The following is a 12396-nucleotide window of genomic DNA, read 5'->3' as shown; positions in this document are numbered from 1 at the left end:
ACAAAGCAGCACTTGACCTGCTGCCCTGCAGGTAGGTGAGGCATCAGCTTGCTGCAAGCCCAGCGTCAAGGGGACAGGAGAGCAAGAAGAGCCCAACATGTCCAACGCTCACGGCATCATTTGGTGCAACTTTATGTTGTATCCTGATAACCCCACGCCCTGCTTTCTGCTTTCCAGTTCTGTGCTGAAGGCAGCTGCTGGGGAGTGCAGGGAGGATGTGGATGAAAGCTGCTCGGCCTGAACTGAGCACCCAGTTAAGAGGCAGATGGGGAGAAAAAGGAAGGGCAAGGCTCTGAACTGAGCAGAACAGGATGGTGCAGCTTCCAGAGGAGGGACGACGACAGCAGGAAGTGGCGATGGCTGGAAGCGTTTTTAAAACCAGTTGGGGAACAGCTGTGCTGATTTTAATCCAACTGGACTGAAGTGCCTCCAGAAGAGCCATAAAGCCCTTTGATACCTACCGCCCATGCAATAAAATGTTAATCTCAGCTGAAAGTCTTTGTTCTCTTAGTGGTATTTTTCTATTTAGAGGTAATACACTGCTGCCTCCAGTCAGAGGCCCCACTGTACCATGGATGTGTGACTGAAGCTGCTCCTGCTGCAATAGCTTTAGCATGTGAGAGACAATGCACAGCAGGAGAACCCAGAGTCCTAGTGACCACTGGGAGCAGAGGCACAGCCCTTCTGTTGCAGCAGCACTGCCTTATGTGCCAGAGAACCTGCAGCACAGCTAGGTGTTTTGAGGAGGAGAACAGTGTGGCTGTGGGGAGTTTTACGTATGTGTGGTAGAAAGTCTAAGAGAGCTGCCATGGCAAGTTCAAAAGGAGCAGGCTGAAGTCCCAAGAGCAGGTGTGAGAAAGATTCTCAGTAGCATCTGATATATCAATACAGGAGAGGCCATGAACGGCTTCGGGGCCATTTCTAAGCCATCCTAGGGAAGGCAGTAGTTTGTTTCCCACTGGGATGTCACATATTCCCCTGATATTCATATGTCATGTGGTTGACAGTTTAAACCTAATCACTGTAGGCTGCCAGCTATGCTTCCAGCCCTGACCTGTAAGTATGAATGGTACGTGTGCCTCACACCTTGCTCTCAACAGATCTTAGTGACCACTGGTTTTTGCTGTACACAGAATAGGCCTGTCCTGCAAAGCATGGGCTGAATGCTCAGGGCTCACAAGGACTCGAGCTATGCCCACATTAGCACTCAAGAAATTTGTGACAAGTTTGACAGAAGTGAACCAAGTTTCAATTTTTGCACCAGTTCCATCCTTCATTCATCTCTTTCCCCTCTCCAGAAGTTCTGGCTCAAAATGTATTCTTTCTATTCCTTTGCACGTTGTCTGTGTCCCCAGGTTTCTTCAAAATCAGAGGAAGTGGCACAATAGAAGTGTTTAGGCTTCCTTCCCTCAGATCTCTTCTTCATTTCCAGGAATTAGGAGAATCTCCAGGCCACCAAAAGCTCTTACCATAAGCAGACATCTTCCGTATCATCAGATATGGAAGCTCGTGGCATTATCTAGAATAGGAAGAGTAACTTCCTATTAGTTTAGCTGGACTAGTTTAGCACTGTTGAGTGCTGAAATTACTGGGCTGCTTTCTGTTAGAGGTTGCTTTTTCAGTCAGAACCCTATGCTAAATCTACTACGTTGTCCTGGCTACTATTCTATCACTGACAATAGAGTTTGAAGCCTATTTGGTGTTCTTTGGCAAAAAGAACTGTATTTCTGCCAAACATTCTGTTTTCCATCTAATACTGCTCACTGAGATATCTGATTTTGGAGAGGGCTCTAAGCTGCCACTCACAGTGTCTACAAGTGAAGGTAGGGATGCCACCAACTACTTCCATTATTTCGCATGTACTGTTCTTGCTTTCTCAATCTTAGCAGCAATTTGCCACCTCAGACTTTTGTACACACTACTTAGAGGTTTTAAATAACTCTTTATCCCTGTAGCTGTTGTATAGTTCTGCCTTCTGCTGCATTAATAAGCCCCGTTATGCTGTTATCTTGGTTGCTATCAGAACCAAAAAGCTAAAGTGAACTCTAGGCATAGCTTGCTTCCATTATTATCTTTATTGGCATTTTTATGCAACCATTTGTCTTCAATATCTGCAGCTGTATCCTGAAGGATTTTGTAAAGGTACGTACAATATTTTCCTCTCATGAGAGCTTGGTTTTAATTCAGCGCCTTCCCCCCTCCTCCTGCCTATTTAAAAGAAAAAAAAAAAGTTTCCACTCCAGTGCTGTCTTAAAAGCATAAAAAGCATCTCACAGATGGGCTGACTACTCAAAAAAGGCAAGAATCTTAAAATCCAGCAGATCCCAGTCTAAACTCCACTCCTACCCTGCTGCATTATAAATTAATGTGTCTTGATGTCATATTTTTCCCACCACTGCTTTCAGCAAACTCCATCCTTTTCATTTCCTCTGTAGCTCTACTTACAGCTGGCAAACTAATCACTGCCTGAGCACTGCACCTCAAAATATTTGTTTATGCTGAATGAGTCTAGCTGGATTTTCTGTTTCACATCATCTGCTGTTCATGTTAATCTGTATCAGTGTTTGGTTCACGGTACTGAGCTCAAAGAACAATTATGTTATTGAGGGGAAGGAAGTGAGGCTGTAGGAAAAAAACTTAGTATGAGCTAGCTGTGAAAATGGGTGTTTAGCATACTTTCAGCATGATCAGAAGCAGAGATTTGTTGCAGTGATACAGGTAAGACAATTTTGAGGTCATTGTGTGGACCTAAATTAACATGCAATTCAGTTTCTTCTCCCTACAGGGTCTGCAGGGGTACAGACCTCTGTTCCCACAGCATATTTATCACTGCAAACATCTGGCTGAGATTTAGACTGCTGTTGAACACAGGTAATTTCAGCTTCACTCCGTTGTTTTCAGTCAATCCTCCAGCAGCCTTCCTTGCTTTAATCTAGATTGTAAACAAGTGCTTTCTGATGGCATTTCAGAGGAAACTAATCTTGCACTCAGACTGAATTATGAACAGATTCATCTATGCCCCATTCTCTGTGCATGGAGCAGCAAATCCTTAATGACCCGTTCTTACACACAGACTCACTTGCAAAGGCTCAGCCTACAGAGAGAGAAGCGTTCCAGGACTTTTTTTCCTCTGAAAGCAAAACTGCTGCTGGCAAAAGGTGCCACAGATTTATACATATTTTTCAGAGGCCTCCAGACTTTTAACATGCAAAATAGATGCAGGAAAACAAAAGCTTTGATTAACAACTGCAAAACATGCCAGAAGACTGATAATGACACCCCAGCAATCACCACAGACCCCAATTGGATTGTGCTAAGCAAATTCCCTATCCAATTGTGCTGCCTGAGTGGAGTGACATGCAGTCAATAATACACCATGTGGACAGCAAGATACCAGTATTGGCTTTGGAGTGAGATGTCCTCACTGCCTCTTGAGCTCTGGGATCAATAATGAGAGAGGGGGGAAAGAAAAGTGCAGCAGGAAGGCCAGCTGCTCAAAGAACCCTGCTAGGTTGATGTATGTACCAGTGGATTTCTACATGAAAACAGCAACATTGAAATGGCCCTTTGAGAATGATGTATCAATACTAGCACTGTTAAATATACAGCTTACATACATCACATATGAAGCAATTTTTGCTTTGTCCATTCATTTCTGCAAATGATGCTGCCCTTTCTCTTCCTGTTAAAGGTGCTGATGCATCTGCTGTTGCAAACCACAAACGTGTCCTTACTGTTTTCCCACAGACATCACTGTTATCTCATTCACGCATTATTAAAGCTTATCCCTCTTACAAGGGGATGGTCTGATGTAAGCCTCGCTGGCACTGCGACATTCAGGCAAGCTCTCACTTCGTAAGAGGGACTGGTCCGAAGAAAGTGCTGAGCATATGGACTACAAACATGCACTGTCCTACTCCCAGGTGTGGAATGGTATAAGTTTCCTGCCTGTCACTGACTGAGAGCATCCTCCATATCACAGAAATGAATGACACAACTCTCCTTTCAGCCCTCTCCCAGGACACCCCTATACATAGACCTGCACACGTGTACTTGCCCAACCAAGTGGAGTGTCCATTGAAGCTAAGACACGGATGCAAAGAGGAATAAAATCAGCTGCAGCAATTCCTGGCACGGGGGACCAGAGCTGATGGGCTTTCTTCCAGGGACATCTGGTCATTAACCCTCACACTATACGGGCTTTTAGGTCCTTTCATTCAGGACAATGGGCTGCACTGTAAGAAGCGCTAACTTCAGGCAGCAGAGGCTTAATCACACCTTTTGGGACTTTAAAAGCTGGTAGCTATTGATTGAGGCAAGGGTGGTGAAACGAGGTCGCAGCTGCCTTCATCTTTCATATGGGGTCCATGGAGACCACACCGAGTAGCATGCAGAGCTCCCTATTGATTCAAGTGGCTTGGCAATTAAAAAGCCCCATTTTCATCCTTTCAGTAATGTCCCCTCACCAGATGAAGCCCAGTGGGCTCAATCAGCTCTCACGGCTGCCCAAACTGGGTTGGATGCACTCAGCTGTAACACCAGATGAATGCTGAGCATAACTTCATTTCACACCAAACGCCCTGAGATCCATCCTGCATACGGCACAGATGGGGCAGTATTTCCATGCCTCTTCCTTCAGGCTCAGATTAAACAGAAAACCCAGAGAATGGTGTGGCTCTGGAGAAAGACCTTGCTGTAAGGTGAGCCAAGAGAGGAGGCACATAAGCAAGACAGTGTGAACAATTTATTTTCTGATCTAATCCTCCTCCTGTGCTTCCATCTTGCCATTGAAACATGAGAGGTGATATCCTGCACATCATCTGAACCCTGTGGGTCTCTTCTCATGACATCCTGTGCCTAGGAGTGCCTCCCTGGGGCAACACCATACACTGAAGCTGGAGGGAACCTCAAACTGCCTTTGTACAGCACCTGCACTGTGCAGTCCAGGGCAACAGGAGGGCTCGGTCCTCCTGTGAGTAACAATGGCAAAGGTGCAATCTCAGCCCACAGCCAGCTGTGGAGCCTTAAGCTCCCACTAACCTCCCAGCAAGGAAATGGATGTGTCTTTTCATCACTCACTCTGTTGCACAAACAAAAGGCCATTCATTTCATTTGCATGGCTACAGTTCTATAAAACAGTATTCAAGAAGGCACAGGTTATCATGCACACAGATGATCAGGCAGCTAAATGATGAACTCAGACTACAGAGATATCCAGAAACAATAGTGGACCTCACCACCTTTTATGAGAACACAACATCTCCATGCAGGCTGAACACCTTCTGACAATTCTTGCAACATAAACAATTCAAAGACAGTCCTTACCATATTGATAAAAGACAAATGCTGCCCTTTATGTCCCTTAATATTGGTCGTAGACCACTATTTCTGTTTCTGTAGTGAGAAATGCAGTTGGCACTTTACAGATGAATCTTAAAAGAAATTCCTCATATCCACACCAGTGGTTTCCTGTGACAGCCTTGCACCGTAATTTCCCAGTGCAGAAATGTGTGCATGGCCAACACATGCTGAGCAGCCTCTAAGCATGTCGCTATATTGCTTTCAGGTGAGCAGTCCTGGACATCTTGATTGCAGGACTGAGGCATTAACTAGGGGAAATTATGGGCTATGTAAGACATCCTTAAATGTAAGGAGATTCCTGCATCTATTTTCAAAGGATAAAAGCATGTCCCATGCAAGCATTTTAGTAACTCATGGCCGCAGTCTCTGACCACCCACTTTCATGTCATTTCATGCACTGTGCTGCCTCATTCCTACATTCACCTGTGAAGACACGTTGTGATGCTTGCCAAGCAGGGACAGAGCAGAAACAAGAACTGCTTCCTTGCCCAAGGAAGTGGTTTTGGTCTGCTGATCTGCATGGGCTGCATGCGTAGCATTCCTAACCTGTGCTGCACATTTGTGTGATACTTATGTCATCTCACATGTCATTACTGTGGATATCTCTCCAAAGCCACCTGCTTCCTTCCATCTTCTGCAGAGACTCGGTGGGCTCCACTGGGAACATAAGGCACAACTCCAGAGTAAAGTGTGTATTTTGAAAAGCCCCTTTGTGTATATATGGGTAACAGTAGAATAACCTCCTTGCAAGGCACGGTGCAGATTTGCAGGAATCTGCTGCCCAGATCTCAGTACCTCTGAAAGAGTGTACCTTTCCCACTGCTGGGGGAACATCAGGGAGATTCACGCCATTCTCAGACAGCAATCATCAGGATGTTTGTACTTTCTATCATTTCTTTGAGGCTGATCTCATCTATCTATGTCCAGTTTATGTGAGCAGTTCTCTTTACAAGCTGTACTTCAGTGGGCTGCCATCAGATTCTTCTGCTCCATCCAAAGCAGAGCGCCTGCTCTCAGCTGTCCCCAGGGGCCACTGCCTGCTTCTGCCTCCCACCCCCAGCTGCAGTGCTGCTGTCTGAGCTCTGTAACTGTGTCACAGCTCAATCAGCTCTAAAACCTTACGTAACTCCAGTCTGCTTATGGAGACACAGCTTGGAAATTATTAACCTGGTATCTTCTTCTTCGAGATATAGCCTCATTCTTCTCACCCAGCAATTTTTCACCTATTTGCTTTGTGTTAGTAGATGATAGGATCTGGTGAATGGCCACCCTAATTATTGCAGCATCCAAATGATAGGCTTCAGGAAAAGTGATGATTACTTACTCAAAAATTTCATAAAATTAACAAATTCTGAATATGCTCAAGATTAATTTAACAGGCACTACACATACTACATGCATTTAGCATATGCATTCATTTAAACTTGGTAGAGAGGAACATCACTCTTTCACAAGACATCAGGGTCAGCAGCAGAGGAAACCACTGTTCGTCCAAACAAGAACACACATCAAGCAGTTCAGGGACCTGCAGCAGTTTGTTCAAATGTGTGCAACACCAAAACATACCAAGAAGCTCGTCCCAGGCTTTTCACTGTAACAGAGAATTCAAATTCCTCCTTAAATTCTGCTTCTCAGCCAAAATCAAAAAGAAAAAAAAATGGAAAAAAATAATAAACTCCTTCTCTCCTACCCCCTACCTTGGAACAGATTTAGGGCTTTATTTTGAGGTCCTTCTGTGCTTCCACCTATTACACCTTTGATTTTTTTCTGCTTCTATCTACTAATGAAGGTAGCAGAAAGGATAACGTGACTGGGGAAAGAGCTGTTTGAGTTTTGTACAGAAAACCTTGTGTGCTGCAGTGTCATCTCCACGGTCAACCCAAAAAGCTTTGGGAAGGTAGCGGAGCAATCCATTGCACAGCAGTGTTCACGCTGTGTCAGTGTGCATCTCTCCCCGTTCTGTCTCAGCCCCATTCCCCAGGGTTGCAGTGAGGTCTGTGCAGTCATGCCATGTCTGTCTCTCAGTCAGACAGCAATGAATGACTGCAATGAGTGTGGCCACTTTCTAGCGAGCTGAAAGAAAGGCAAGAGGCACCGTGTTCATCTTGAGAACAAGGTCCTCTGGTGTGATGGCCGCTTCGCACACACATACAGGTACACACTACATCCCTCTCGCCTCCTTTTTCCTTTCTTGAAAATGGATTATTGCATTCATTCCCAAATCCCAAAGTATCCTCCTAGATATTTTTCCAGCAGGACAAAATGCCAGCAGTAAATCAGTGGATTTATTCACTTTGCTGTAATTTCAGCAGTGGCAAAGAAGAGACCTCAGTCCTTGCAAATGACTTTTTTGCAGCACTGACCATTCCTACAGCTTCCCTGTGGCTTCACGACCTGCTCCAACAAAGCACTGACCATCACATTTCTGTTCAGACTGTACTAACAGAGCCCATTTCAGATTTTTTAATATTCTTCACGTCCATCACAAAATATTCCTATCGGTTCATTAAGGGAATGAGGAAATAAATCACACTTGAGAGAATATGATGCCAGTCAGATCCAGATGATTCCAATTTACTTCACTAAAATATTTTTGATTAAAACACATTACTGGTGACGTGTCTGAAAAGGAACTTGGACTTCAGCCTCTGTAATAACTGCAATATGTTCTCAGTCTCGAGCCCTGCCACAGACTGCATAAGCTCACTGTTAAAAACTGCTGTGAGAGTTATTAGGTGCTTGTTTCAGACACACAGACTTCTCACTGCAGTCATTACTGATGTCCTGGCACACCCTATGTGGGATCATCTGCAAATTAATATCGTTATTCAGTTGTTCCAGACTCACTATGCACCGTAGTTGCACAGTGTCAATTTTACATAAATTTCCAACATATGGAACATTTTAAAAATCTCCCAGCTGCAGCAAGAGAAATGGAAAGAAATAACTTCAGCCACTAGCAACCTCCTAATAGCACCAGAATCTCAGCATTGACATGGACAATAAATCAGTGCTCAGGTCTCTCTAACACTGATAACATTGCTTTCCATCACGATTGCTTTAAATCTTTCTTCAGAGATGCTAAGCTGAGCTCTCATGCTGTAGGTGTGTGTTGCAGGCTGTCACCAGGCAGGGTAGAAGCTAAACACAAAAGGAGATTAAAATGTTTTATTTTACTCACATTAAGTAGAATCTGCAAGTCCTTGCCCACTAAAACTACCATAGATTTTAGTGGTGCTGTTTGTCTCAGCCCATCTTCGGGTGCCAAAAATTCTCAGTGCATTTAGAGGGGTGATTTCAGTGGAAGGTCCCTTTCTCTTTTTGATGGGTGCTGCCATTCCCTGTGTAAGTGAGACACTCAAAGGTGAGGGCTGGGATTCAAGCATGTGGGGGTGTTTCCAAGACATGAGGCAGAGCAGCTGTATGTCTGCCAGCCTGCTGAAGGGCTGTGCAGCTCACTGGGGTCTCAGAGAAGAGCCTTAGGCAATGGATACGAGGGGAGACTCTTTTCTCTGATCCACTACAGCTATTCCTACCTGCAGTTTCCAGGCAATCACTTGATTTCCAGTTGTCCCCTTATCTCCCAGCAGAGGCAGCTACTTAGACATGAAAGCTTTAGCCCTTTGAAAACGGAGTGAACTCATCAGACCTATGGTGAAATCTTGTGAAGAACGACATGGAGATACATATCTACAGAGCTTTTAAGGATCTGTTGCTCAGTCAGACACCTGGAATCTCACCTCCTTCCTGCCTGAGCTACCGAGCTGCCTCTCCCAGTGAGGAGCAGCTGGTTTGGGCAGGAGACAGCAGTGTCTGGTAGAAGACTGTCGTATTCCCTGCCACAGAAACCATCTCAAGCCTCCCCACCTTCCTTTCCTTTGTCACAGTGTGTGACCATACAACACATTCTGACAGGAAATTATACGCGAGCCTGTAAACCCAAGTAGCTGCCAGATTCCTTTTTGTTTTGAGTAGATGGCAAGACAACAGAGTGCCTGCCATAGATCATGTTGGTGGACTGTCACTACAGGCCCTCAAATGGAAACAGCATGGGAGTTACAGGACGAGTTCCCAGCTTCAGAACTCTCAAAACTTTGATTTATCAGAGCGCAGCAAAAGTCAAGTGAGAGTGAACTGAAATTTCAAGAATCCAGGTGGTATTTTCTGCCTCAAAGCCAAACTGGCTTCGTGCTGTGGGAGGTAATGTGGGGACTGCTGAAATGAAGGAATGACCAATAAGTGGTATGGCGTCTGTTTCCACCTATTCCTTCATTATTACCAACAGCATTTTTTCTCCAAACTCCTCAGCCAGTCATCTGTAATATCAAAGAGAAAACTATACATTGTTCCACTTCTGACAGGGTGATATTCAGACAGCCCATATTTTAACAGGGCTCTGGATTCTGTAGCCCCATGGCATTTGGACTTCCTGTCAGCAGAAATAGATCTCTTTGCACTAAGAATGAACTACAGCAGCACTAGCTCTCCAGGGCATGCAGCATGCAGGGGGACAGCTCTGTTTCTGTGCAATAGTAGTTGGTGGTACAGATATGTGTGAACTGAATAATTCAAAGTAATGCCACATTTCTGGCTCGGGACTTTTTATTATTATTGAGTTTCCCACAGTAGATTTTTTTTTTTTGAATTGAGCTTGACTGCCTGATCTGTTTACTGGTTAGGATATTTATTTTTCCTGTAGAAAAGAAAAACAATACAAATTTTATGAGAGTGGCATAAGAACAAAGTATGGAAAATCAAAGGAGGATCCTAAAATGAACTCTTCTTGCCTAGGGCAGAAAATATGGCTGCTGTATTCCTAGTGTTCCACACGTGTAGAGAAGTTTTGTTGCTGTGAAATGTTACGCATACTGCAAGTAGGTGCAGGTATCTGTATAACCCCTGCTTTGTCTTACTGGAGCAGGCAGTTATCATCAGTCCTGCAGCGCGTAGCATGGCCCCAAGCCTGCAGACATGTTGGCTGGAAGTCAGCTGCCTAATCACAGCCACCTATGTTGTAATGCCCTCAGGTTTCGTCCCTGATCTGCCGCTGCCTCTCCAAAAAGGCACAGATCTCAAGCACAGCCTGTTTTATATGCTAGTATTGTGCCGAGGTCATGAATACTCAGGATATCTAAAATCACTGTAGACACCTACATTTAAGAAACCGAATATTCACTTGTGCTGTAACCTTAAACTAATGGAACTGCTGAGGCAGCTGCAAGACACGGCCTTTATGTCTTCTAGGGAGGAAGCCTTCCCACCTTCTCAGTTATCTGCACCCTGCTGGCTTTGTGTGGGGAAATATAACTCTATTTAACCATAAAGGAAGAGTTTCCAAATGCATTCATTTGTACGGTCATGACATTCACAGCAACAAAGACCGACGGCCATTTGGCTGGTGCCATTGGTCACTAGCAGACCTCAGAAGCCCAGATACTTGGGCAGAGAGAGTTGCAAGACAGCAGCCATGCAGTGAGCGGTCACCACAAAATGCTTGTAACAACCGAGCGCTTCCAGGCTGAGTGACAAAGTGCTATCTAGAACACAGAAGCGCAAGGGAAAGGAAATTCCTGCATCTCTGGAGAAGCACAGGGTGCTGACATGCATAGCTGTGAGCCTAGCTCTGTCCCTGGCCCCACTGTTTGCTCTGTCTCAGGCCTCTCAAAGAGTCTCTTTAAATTGGATCTAGAAAACAAGATCCATAAATGCACTGGAGCACTTCTCAGGCATCCAAATGCTATTAAGCAGTCAACAAACCCTGTGTGTAACCTTTAGGTGCTCCACTGTCCTGGTGTCTGCCTATAAAAACCCCTCACTCCCAAGCGCACAGAATGGCTACCGGCAGCTTTGAGGATCCTACTCTGCCAAATAACTGTGTAAGGTTCATACAGTGTGACATTAGGTTTCTGTAGATGCTGGCTACAGCAGCCCTACTCTGCTCCCACCACCTCATCTGGGGAGAGGTGCATTCATGGTTTTTTTAATGCAAAAAGTGAATAAAACTGTCTCTGTTGGTCTCCCTGGCATCGCTCTACTTCCATGGTCCCTGAGGGGCCCAATCTTAGCAAAGAAAAGAAGGGCAGGAGATGACTGCAAGGCCTCTGGCCAGTAAAATCATTCTAAGTCTTCTGTGCCTAGATTTGAAGACCTTTTAAATCCAGGAAGACTCACAAAATGCAATTTGGCCTTTGCAGTATTTCAAGAATGAGCCATAAAACTAACACCCTGGACCAGTTCTAGTCCCCATCACATGAATTTTCTCATGTGCCAGTAACTCTAATGTAAGGTAATCAAGTGAAGAGGGTTCCATACTGAAATTACTAAAGAAAGGAACTTCTTTCATGCCAGACTGTAAACAAAGCTTGGGGGAACAGTTTAAATCCTGGAAGGAGAAAATTCTCAGTTATGCTGAGTAGCTCATATCTCAAGAGTCTGTTTTCAATCATAACCTCTACAATCCAGATTCACAGCTCATGCTTTACTACTTGAACAGCAGTTGCCAACTGGATGGAAACCTAACTTGGTATTTTCCAGTTGATGGGAAAGTTTTCTGAAGGATATTTGCTGGAGCAGCATGACAGCTTTGCACAATTCTTCCTAGAAATGAAACATAAACATCACTGCCTCCATTAAGTGCACTCACTTGCTCTAGACAACCAATGAAGTTGATACCAATACCTTCCTAAATCCTCACAGACCATATGGCAGGGCAGAAAAGCTAACTGTCAAGAGCAGCAATTTTCTGGAATGTCTAGTATGAAATGGGGAGGCTGGTGGCCCTGCATGTGGCAGGGGGGTTGGAGATTCATGATCCTTGAGGTCCCTTCAAACCCTGGCTGTTCTGTGATTCTGTGATTCTGTGAATGGCAAAACAGTTGTGTTACCCACCAGCTTTGAGTCTGCTACTTGCCCCCTGTGCTTGAATTGGTCCCCACACCCACCAACCACCTTCTGACTCTCCCCAGAGTCAGGAGTTGGAAGTAAAACATCCAGCAGTGTTGGTGGGCTCCTGCTGCTGCTGCAAGGGTAAGGCAT

Source organism: Centrocercus urophasianus, unplaced genomic scaffold (assembly GCF_019232065.1).
Source record: "Centrocercus urophasianus isolate 14NV4802_14NV808 unplaced genomic scaffold, USGS_Curo_1.0 seq_23, whole genome shotgun sequence".
Lineage (NCBI taxonomy): Eukaryota > Metazoa > Chordata > Aves > Galliformes > Phasianidae > Centrocercus > Centrocercus urophasianus.
This window is presented reverse-complemented; position numbering follows the sequence as displayed.